This window comes from Chinchilla lanigera, unplaced genomic scaffold (genome assembly GCF_000276665.1).
Source record: "Chinchilla lanigera isolate Chin_1 unplaced genomic scaffold, ChiLan1.0 scaffold00006, whole genome shotgun sequence".
Classification (NCBI taxonomy): Eukaryota; Metazoa; Chordata; class Mammalia; order Rodentia; family Chinchillidae; genus Chinchilla; species Chinchilla lanigera.
In genome coordinates, this window is record NW_004955407.1 from 4,088,756 (window position 1) to 4,099,585 (window position 10,830).

Genomic DNA, 10,830 nt, shown 5'->3' on the forward strand with positions numbered 1-10,830 from the left:
CTGCTCTGAAGAGCTTTCTGCCCTTAAGGAGCTTTTAGGTAAAGTGCAATTAGGACTCTCAAATGTACATACAATGTGCATAGAATTAAATTAACCATTAAGATTTTTAAGACAAATTATTGTTTAGACAAACTTCAGAAAGTAGAATAGATTTTGAATCTTGCCTCTTAAACTGCCTTAAAATCACTCATGTAAGTGCTGAAGGGAACATGCAGAAAAGGAACTATTTACACCTTGTTGGTGAGAATGTAAACTAGTGTGGCCATTGTGGAAAATTCTATGGCAGTCCCTCAGAACTTTAAAAAACAATAGAGCTAATACACATCCAATACAAGGTACCTAGCAAAGGACATGAAATCAGTGTGTCAGAAACACCTACACTCCCATGTTCCCTGCAGCACTGCTCACAATAGCCGAGGAAGGAACACAGCCTGCATGCCCATCAACGAATGAATAAAGAAAATGTGATAGGTATATACAACACAGTACTATTCAACCGTAAAAAGAATGAAATCCTGTTTTTGAGACAACATGAATGGAGCTGAGGACCACTGTTAAGTGTAATAAGACTGGCACACAAGGACAACTATCACGTGATCTTGTATGAGGAAAGGAAAATATGTCATTTCATAAAAGCTGAAATAGAAGGGTGCTTACTGAGATGGGAGACAGTGATGGAGGGAAGCCGGGAAATGGCTGACCAATGGCTGCTGGGCTGCAATTAGGCAGAAGCGAGAAGCTTTGCTGTGCTACCACGTAGCAAGGTAACTTTAGATGAAATTGTTGTACATTTCAAAGAGCTACAAGAAAGGACTTTGAAAGTTTCTACCATAGGGAAATACAAATACTGAGGAGATAAATATATTCAATTGATTCAAGCATTACCCAATGTGCGTAAATGTAACATGGCAACCCTTATATATGTACAATTGTATGTTTTTATGTAACAGTTAAAAGTAAATTTGAAAAAAAATCACTCATATGTTGTATAAGCAAACTTATTTCTTTTTCCTTCAATATAATTTTTCTGAAATTTTTAATCTGCTTATTATATGATTTAGCATAATATAATCGTTCCTTAATCCAGTGTCCTGACATTATTTCTTAAATATGTGTGAGCAGCTTCCTTGCTATGCTGTTGGGTGTATGCTCTAACTCCTGCACTGCAGCACAGATCTTTCAAGATCAGGAATACTGCTGTATTTTCCCTTTTGATAACACGTTACATCCCATTGTTGATATCCAAAATTGTTTATTATTGATTGTAGAAGAGGAAATACTAAAGAAATTAAGAGTTTAAGGAAGCTTATATCTGGAACAAGTAACGACAAGAAATCTGTTTACAAATGATTTTTTCTTGATAGAAAAATTAGTGATGATAAATACAAAACATTGAATTTGTGATTAGTTTTATGATGAACACTTATTTTCATGATAAGAATGTAATGTAATTTAAATCCTATCATTTTGTTTTGAGGTTGTGAATCGTTTTTGTTTTTGTCTTCATTGTTGCTGCTTTGCTAGTTTTTTCTTTTTTAAAAGAAAAAAAGTAAAAATAAATTAATTTATTCATGTTTCTATTACTATTTTAATAATTTTCACAATAAATTATAAGAACATGTACTTCGCAGCATGTTAGAGAATGTAATTTATATTATAGACCAGACTGTAAAAGAAATTAAATATACCTGAGTGGTTATTAAACAGGGTCAGTTGTTTGTACAAATAAGTTAATTAGCAAACACAAATGACCAGGTGTGGTGGCTCCCACATGCAATTTCAGCACTTGGAGGCTGAGGCAAGAGATTCACTGCAAGTTTGCCAGCGTGGTCTATAAAATGAGTTCAAGGCCAGCCTGAACCATATTGTGAAACTCTGTATCAAAACAAACAAATAAATAAAAAATTAAAATCAAAAGAAATATCTACAAATCAAGAAAATTGCTTCTGTCTAAAAAAAATTTCTTTTAGAAAAGTAGCTTTACTGGCAAAGTCATGCCAAACAAGAAATATATACTTAGTTCACACAAGGAATTGATGAGATGGTCTAGTACAATTGTGAAAACACCTGGAAATTATAAAAATAATTCTCCCATTGGAAAATCTGTAACAAAAATTTGTTTTTAATATTTGACAGAACTGCTGCTGAATGTTTTGGAAGCTATAGATAACTTTAGAACTCCAGTGGTGAATTCAAGTATGACTCTGATTTCATGGACACTCCCTGAAAAAAAATTCTCAGATAAGTTAATTAGGGAGAACATACTGTCCATTCCCATCATGGAAAGAAGAGCACATTCATATATCAAAATCAGAGAATTACACGAGGAAAATGCAAGTGTAAGCACATATACTCAAACCTGGTTAATTTCATTCATCATGAAAACACATTTACAGTCTAAAATCTATGAAACTGTCAGAAGTGACATTCAATCAACAACATTTGGAGATTTAGTAAATTTTTCTTTCCTAGTAAAGAGTACTGATTGCTTGTAGTATTATTTGATGATAATTCAAGATCATTGAGAATAAATTTATTGTAATAAAATGTTAACAATTTTAAAACATCCTTATCTATATCATGAATTATCTTTCAAATCAAGGGTCATAGTAATGTAAATTAATATTTCTGTTTAACAGATTTGACAGGAAGCTTTATAGAGATGATAAATGATTCATAAAACTTTTGATTTGATATAGAGATTATGGATATGAATACCATACAGAGTCAGATTTCAAGATATAAATTCTGAACATCACTTAATAGTTGATAAAAATAGCAATGATATTAAACACGTACTCTGGAAGGATTACTATATATTCCAGACAGTGTTAATTTTCTCTTTGTTAACAGAAACTCTGAAATTTTAAAAATCTTTTTAGTGTTTAGAAAAAAATCACTGTTGATTTGAGGTTATAGATGTCACACTCCAAAAGTAAATACAGTTTTAGCTTCTTGTTCTAGAAGGAATATAACAATGTCAGATTCTTCAGTGTCAACATAAAAAGTGTCATGAAATGATATAGTAGATTTTACATAAACAGAGGAGCAAATGGAAATACCTTCAGAGAGAGTAATATCAGGCCATTCTTAGTATGTAATTGCCACCATTAATAAGTAATCTGAACCTCTCTTTTAATCTGAGCAATGATATACAACATGTTTTTTTCACTGATAAAGAATATATAGTTACATCTTACAGTGTCTTCACTGTTATTTCTTCTGTTTTTCTCCAGTGACTGTAGTTCCCTCCCCTCTCCTGCTATTTGTTTAGCTCCTACATAAGGACAGAAAGATGGAACTGGAAGGAAGTCAGTTTTTTAGTGGCCCAGTGTCACGACAGCGTCCCTGCTTTCCAGAAATCCTTTTGCATGTTATTAAAGACTAGGAATTAGCAGACAAGAAAGGTGATCAGATCACCACCTGTCCTGCAAAGGGTTATCTGTAGTGGGAACGAAGCAAATCAAAGACACTGGGGACTCGAATAGAGGGTTCGTATATCATAGGACTCTGAAGCAGAGAAAATAAAGAAGTCTGTGTAAAACTTAGAAAAAGAATAGTCTTCAGAGTCTGAGAACTATTAATGAAAGCAGCTTGTTGATAGGTGAACAAAGGAAGACTTTGTGTGAACACTGGTTAATTAAATCTTGCAATTACTCAGAGAGCTTTCTTTTGTAGGGAGGAGAGAAACATGTAAGAGTGATGCATAAGTTTAAATTGAAAATACTTATTCATATTCTTTGGAGAAAGGGCCATTTGCCTATGAAACAAAGCCAATGCCTCCAGTTTCCCTCTTTGAGCAGACATGGGGAAAGTGGGAAGAGACAGGCTCCTAAAATAGGTGAAATTGTGGGCCATGAAAAGTGCCTTTGACTCACTACTTCAATGGATTTAACCTTTATTAAATATAGAACCCCTATGAAAATAGCCATAAGCTGAGAGAATTGCTTCCAATACACACTCCTTTTCTTAGTGGTCATAGAAAAAACAAAGCTTGATAAGCTCTTGAAGCTGAAGTATTCTTCTCCCATATGGGAGTTATTATTTCCAGTTCAGTGTGTCTCAAAGTAGGGGTCAGGTCTCTCAGAGGCCATAGGGGTCTGAGAGGGTTAACACAGAACAGAACCACAGAACTCTGAAGTGATCAGTGTTGATGATGGTAGTGAACTCTGAGCTATATAAACCAGATGAAAAGGTCTCTCCTCATCAGTCCTAGTGTTCAGTTGTATCTTAGCAAACCCTCCAATACACTTCCTCTTCAAGAGGGGGCTCCAAACTGCTATTTGCTGGCTACAAAGAAGAGTTTAGAGAACTCAGGCTGTGCATGTTTCTCAGTGTGGGAAATGTTGCCAGCATGAGAACCCGAAGCAAGTAGGGGAAAGAGAAAGAGACTGACTGAGAGCAGTTTCTAATTCAGGAGAGAAACTGGCAAGTGTCCGTGGAGAGAGAAACCAAAGAGCCAGCTGCTACAGATGTTTTGGCCCCAGAAAATGTGAACTCAAATTCCTTTCCTAATAAATTCTTGTCTAGTGCTTTCTTTTCATTTTTTCATTCCAGTAATGTCTCCTTCCTTTAATTTTTTCTGTTGGCTATTGTACTCTACCCAAGAACGTTATATTTTTGAATAGTTTCCTCATCTTAGAAACGTCTCAGCAACCAAGTGAAAAATTACAGGAGGTCACCTTGTTCCCTGGGCACCCTCTCTTGCTCTTATAATCAATGACGAGTGTGTAAATTGAGGGGGGGGATAAAGGTTTTGATGATCATCAAGATCAGCTCTTTTATCATTTACAACTTTACTCATAGAACAGCCGGTAGACTCCCTCCTTTTTCCAGTCTGTTGACATTTACAGTAATTACTATTAGGAAGGTAACTCTCTGAGGCAATATTTCTCTTCTTAACTGAACAAGTACCAGCTTACAAACTATCTGTACTGATGAGCAGTGACACCCCCCTGTCAGCCAGGTAATTTGTTGGTAGAAAATGCCACAGACACTTTAGTTTCCATCTTTCAAAAATTTTCATGCAAATGAGACACAGTAATTAGAGCTGACCTTCCACAATTACCAGTTGTCAATCAGTTCAGCATTAGCCTCAGAGACTATCTTCTTTATTTCTTGCAAAAGCACAGGCAAATGAAAGGTACCAGAAGGAGTAGTAGTATTAAGAGGGCATTGTTCTAAATACTAGTTTTGTGGTAAAATATATGATGAACTCATGGGGAACATTTTACTATTATTGTCAAAAACAGTATTTTTAAATTCTTGACCAGAAAACACCTGTGTTAGTATCATAATGTCATTTGTTACTGATTCAGATTAGATCTACTACATGAGAAGGGCATCGGAGCCGCTCGAATCTACATTGTATGAAAGTATCTGGCAAAATTTCCTCATACTAAAGTTTTGCAATGGCTGTATGAAGACATTCACAGTGTCTGATGAACAGATGAAAATTGTCATAGTGCTCAGTCAGGGAGCACATTTTCCATCACTGGTTTCAATAAACATGATTGAATCTCCTTTGTGCAAAGTGACACTACACGTATAAAATAGTGAAACAAGGGATGGTGCCTGTCCTCAAGAGGTCCAAAAGTAATCAACCGAAGAGATCTATTTAACCAAGGAATATAGACTGGAAGCCATAATGAACTCTAATTAGGGGTTGGAATACCTAGCAGGCACTAAGAAACTAAATGAATATATGTGCTATTTTCCCTGTCTGCAGAATGATGTACTCTAAATCTTATGTATCTTTTACATTTAGTAGTCAAGGTTATAATCAAAACTGTAGCACACACTTTAAAATTACATCCTTAAACCCATAACCATCTAGTAAAATACTTACTCCCTGACAATTTGTGAAAAGTATGTATTTAAATATTTTAATGTTTTCAGATGTATGAAAATATATATGAAAATATCTAGATTTTGCTTGTCACAAAATCTATAACTTTTCTAAAAATGTCTGTTATTTTTTCATCCAGTCAAAATAGGTAATTTATCACGAATTTTTTACCCTTGAAATAAACTGAGGACTTCCTTGGAGGTTTCTCTATCCAGAAAAAGAAGCAGCAATAGATAAGAAATTTACTGGTAGCAAATAGAATAAACATCTGCAAGTATTCATCAATTGAACAATTTAAACCTATTCTAAACTCAAAGAAGATTATGTAGTTTGGAACAATTTATTTTAAAATAGAAGGATAAAGAGAAGTCTTTATTTACATGTGCTTCTCTTTTTGAGGAATTAAAATTTTAATATTGCTGGGTAGTTATATCACTATCACTCTCTACATGATCCAGCATAGAATAATGGTCCAAACAGGCCTATTTACTTTGAATGAAGTTATTGCTTCATGGCATTTCGAATTGTAAATGTGTGAGTCCTAATCGTGTCCTGCTGTGCTGCATATGCCTCTTGCACGAGATCTAACAGCCTAGCAATGAAAGAGCCATGTGCTGTGGGGTCTGTAAGTGCTGACTCAGCCAGGCAGGAGGTGGTAAGATTAATGAACACCGACCTGTAGGGAAAAGCAGTTTGTGAGTGTTAAAGGCCTTGGTGGGAGAGGCATTTCCCCAGTGAAAGAGAGAACACACAGTTCGCCCTTCCATTCACCCCATGCCCAGATATCCTGTTGTATATGTCTCAGTCCCATGCGATAGCATCATGGGAACATTGTATCTCTATCCAGTAATGATTCAAGCGAGCACCAACTCATCACACATCTCATCATAAACACTAACTGCTGTGGTACTTTTAAAGGAGGACAATTTTGTTTTCATCTAACATGCATTTTGTAGAAAATAGCAAATTTGATTGCAAGAAAGTATATAAAAATTCATATAAAAGTAAAATATACTCAAGGGCATGTTTTTAAATATAGCTTATATGCTACAGGATACTAAAGAAAATAACAGATAGTCATCCAATGTAATGGCATACTATGTAGCTATATTCTAATTCTTTAAGATGTACTGCACATTTGTGTAGTATGAGAAAACAGGAAGACATGTCAGAAATAAATATATTCCATATTTCAGCACAAGTGTTCAATGTTATTACAGACAGAAAAAAAGATCCATATTTTGCATTTAATATTTATTGTTTATCCAGGATATTTGACAGTTTAGCATATCCGATTAAGGGACTCCTCAAGAGTGACAGTGATAGGGATGCACTAAGTGATTCAAACCTTACTTAGCTCACAGAAGGTTTGTCAGGATGGGGGTTCAATGCCAAGGCTTGCTTTCAGTCTGTTGGCTTGTTAAAAATATTAGATTTTGCAAGTACAAAATACAACTTGCTTGTGTAAATGTTTCCTGAATATCAGCTATGTATGGTGTGCTATTTCTGCCCACAGGGGACAGAGTGACAAATAAAGGACTAATCAAGTGTAGGCAGTGCTGATGTCAACAAGAGAGGGTGGGACAGTTACCCAAGTCAACCACGCTGGGAATCATTGTAAACAAATGTCCTCATTCTCGATTCTTCCAAAAGAACAGAAAATGATTACACTTGTTTCTTTTATCAGTCTTCAGTTTTCCTTGTTCTTTTCTTCTGAAAGTTTATTGTTCCATGGATGATATAATGGAGACCAAACAGGAACAAACCAGGAGTCCTGGAAATCTGGTATCATCTTTTATACTAATTAACCTTGTGACCTTAAATAAATTAGTTAAACTTATAGTTTTACTAAAACTATAAATCATTTATAGTTTTACTAAAGAGATAAATTGAAGTTTCACTTATAGGAAAGTACACTGTAAACTATAAAAACCAAACATTTGTCCCTATCAGAGTTTCTGAATCTTATCAATGTTATCTCCAAGAGACGATGTTTGAATTCAAAACATTTTTAGACAACAACTGCAAGTATGTGTAAATGAAATGATTTCATTTATTTAACTTCTACTCTCCTTTGCTTGGATCTACTTGTATAAGAGGTAAGTGTTAGTTGTACAGTGAAATAACGAGTAAATACATCTTTTCATTGGAAAAACTCATACTCAATATACATGCATATGTCATAGCTTAGAATACTACAGGGCCTCACGTTTTATAAGCTTGTTGTAAGGTCTTTAATACTGTCTCAAATGAAAAAGTCAAGAATGGTGGAATAGGAGTCCTGTGGTGAAATTTAGCAGAGTTATGACTAATGGTGATATGAGTAGTTTGTCTTACAACAACAATAGAAAGACTGAGATTTCCCCCATATTTATGAAATAATTTTTATCTGCAATCTTTCTTTTTAACCTACGTGCATGTGCTCCATTGGTTACTCCACGTACCTGAATGAATTTGCAGAAAGAGCTTGTTAGTCTTTTCTGGTAATAATGCTTATCTCAGCAAAACCCATAAGAAAGATGAATTCATTACCCCTGGGAAAAAATTCAAATATTCCATATTGTTTAGTAAGTAAGTAAATGAAGTAATAAATACTGTTTTTGCTTTCCCTGATGTCCTTAAAAATACAATCACGTCCTTACTCAAGAAAAATTAATCAATATTGGTTGTTTTGAATATTTTTCCTGGTAACCTCTTTGTATGTTAAACTTATTTTCTTCCTGGCTCAGCAGGAAATCCTGCCTGTCATTAAATCAGTAACTCCTTGTGTTTGTTACTAGCAAGAACTAAGAGTCAGACTTATATGTGGAATAACACTTGCTTAATTATCATCAGTCTTCACATTATTCTACCTTAACAGCAGGCTTTCATCAGTTATGTTACTTTGGTACATATGATGCATGACACAATGTAGAATAATTCTTCGTTATGAATTTATTTTCATTTCATCTTCCTACTGTAGTTTCTCAAGGATGTCTCTCTGTCTCTTCCTCTTTCCATTTTTCTCTGCCTTTCCTTTCTTTTTCCTTTTTTCACATTTTTCAAATGACTTTCAGCACTACAACCCCGAGGTGCTTCACTCATCCTTCCTGAGGAGGGACTGCAAGCAGGTCGAAGTCTGAGCGCACTGTCAGACTTTGTATCTATCTGTTGACAGTGCTTTCTGTTCCTCTTGATCTGCTTCAGAACCCTTAATCCAACACAAGAGAGCAAAACCTGATTAAATAGTAAAAAGTTGTACAAAATCCCTCAAGTGTAGGTACAAGAAAAATAAAAGAGAAAAAGTAGAAAAAACAATTTCCTGTTAATTCAATTTTGTAGCTATTTAAACAAAATTACCTTAACTTTAAGAACATTTGCTGGATTTTGACTTCTGAAAATTTCACTCTGCTATTGAGAGAACAATAAATAGAATATTTAAGATTTTATTATCCTAATAAGGTGATATATATATATTCATTTATCTCCATATATATATTTATATATCTCCATATATATGTACTTCCCTTTATGTTATTCAAAATTATGTCCAAATTTTTCAAATTCCAAGATGTATGGGTATTTTTAGCAGTTATCCCATATAATAATTAAGGTAGCTATACAATATAAATTTGAATGCCTTATGAAAATATTTATAAATAATATATTTGTACTAATTGCAATGGGAACTTTGAACAAATAAAAGCAATTGATGAAAATAAATTATAATAATTGGCATAGAAAATCTGCCATGTCCAGAAACCTTTCTTATGTAATTATTAATAATGTATTCTTTAACTTTTGTCATAAATATATATTTATATTTTTAACTCATTTATCTTATTTGGTCACATAAATTATTTCCTTTTGCATTTATAACTTTCAAACATGTCAGTGTTTTAATTTCAATTTACATCTCACTTAGAGTCCAGAATACAAAATTGAGTCAAAGGAAAATAGGTCAGTCTGTCACCAATTTGCTTCATGGTCTAGGCTATCATTACTGTAAAATAAATCATGTCATGGTTATTCTGGATACCTTTGTCCTTCTTTACCATCATTTCCATGAAATTTTCATATATAGAAGATGAAAACTGATCATGTTAAATGAGACTATATAGATTCCTGACTAATGAGAAATGAGATTGTCTAACATGCATGATATATCTTTCAAATATTTATTTGTAAATAATCACCCTTAAGTTAATTCAGATTAAAAGCATTGGTATGGCTTGAGAACAGAACACTAAATTACATACTCATCAAAAGTCAGAGGAAAAATAAAGAAAACCACGCATGTTAGCATTTACAATTTTCCCTACCAACCAAATGCTTCATTCAGGCTTTCAGGTACTTAAAGACTCCTTGGAGATGATAACACAGCCATGTAGTCCTTTCTTATTTTGATTGCTGTAAATACTTGTCATTATTAAGAGAGCAATATTAATAAAGATAAATGAGAAACAGAAAGGAAGATGCACTGCATTCTTCAGTTCATTCAATAAACAACTGAAGAATTTATTCTAAGACATTTTTAAATAAGCCAAAGTTTAGTGTATTTATTGTTAGTATTTTCTCTCCACTTTATCACTATTTGTTCTTCAGATTTCTATCCATTTTACTTTTAGTCAGGCCCTGTTCTAGTGAAATTGGTTCCAGGCTTTGGGACATTTTTGATAACCATTTCTCTTTTTTTGGTACAGGAAATCAAACTCAGGACCTTGGACTTGCCAGGCAGGCACTTATGCCACTGAGCTACCTCCACAACCTAACCGTTTCTTGTTTCTAAATCTTAGATCAGTGTTTCCAAGTGGTTACTTGGCACATTATACACTTTAATTACTGATGTGAAGTGCAGTATATAAATATTTGTCTTCACTTTCTACAGAAATAAAATAAAAATATAAGGCAGTGCCGATTACAGGCAAATAAAATGCACATTGACAATGAAATCAATTTTTGGACCATTAAATTTTGTATTTTTAGAGATTTCCATCATAATT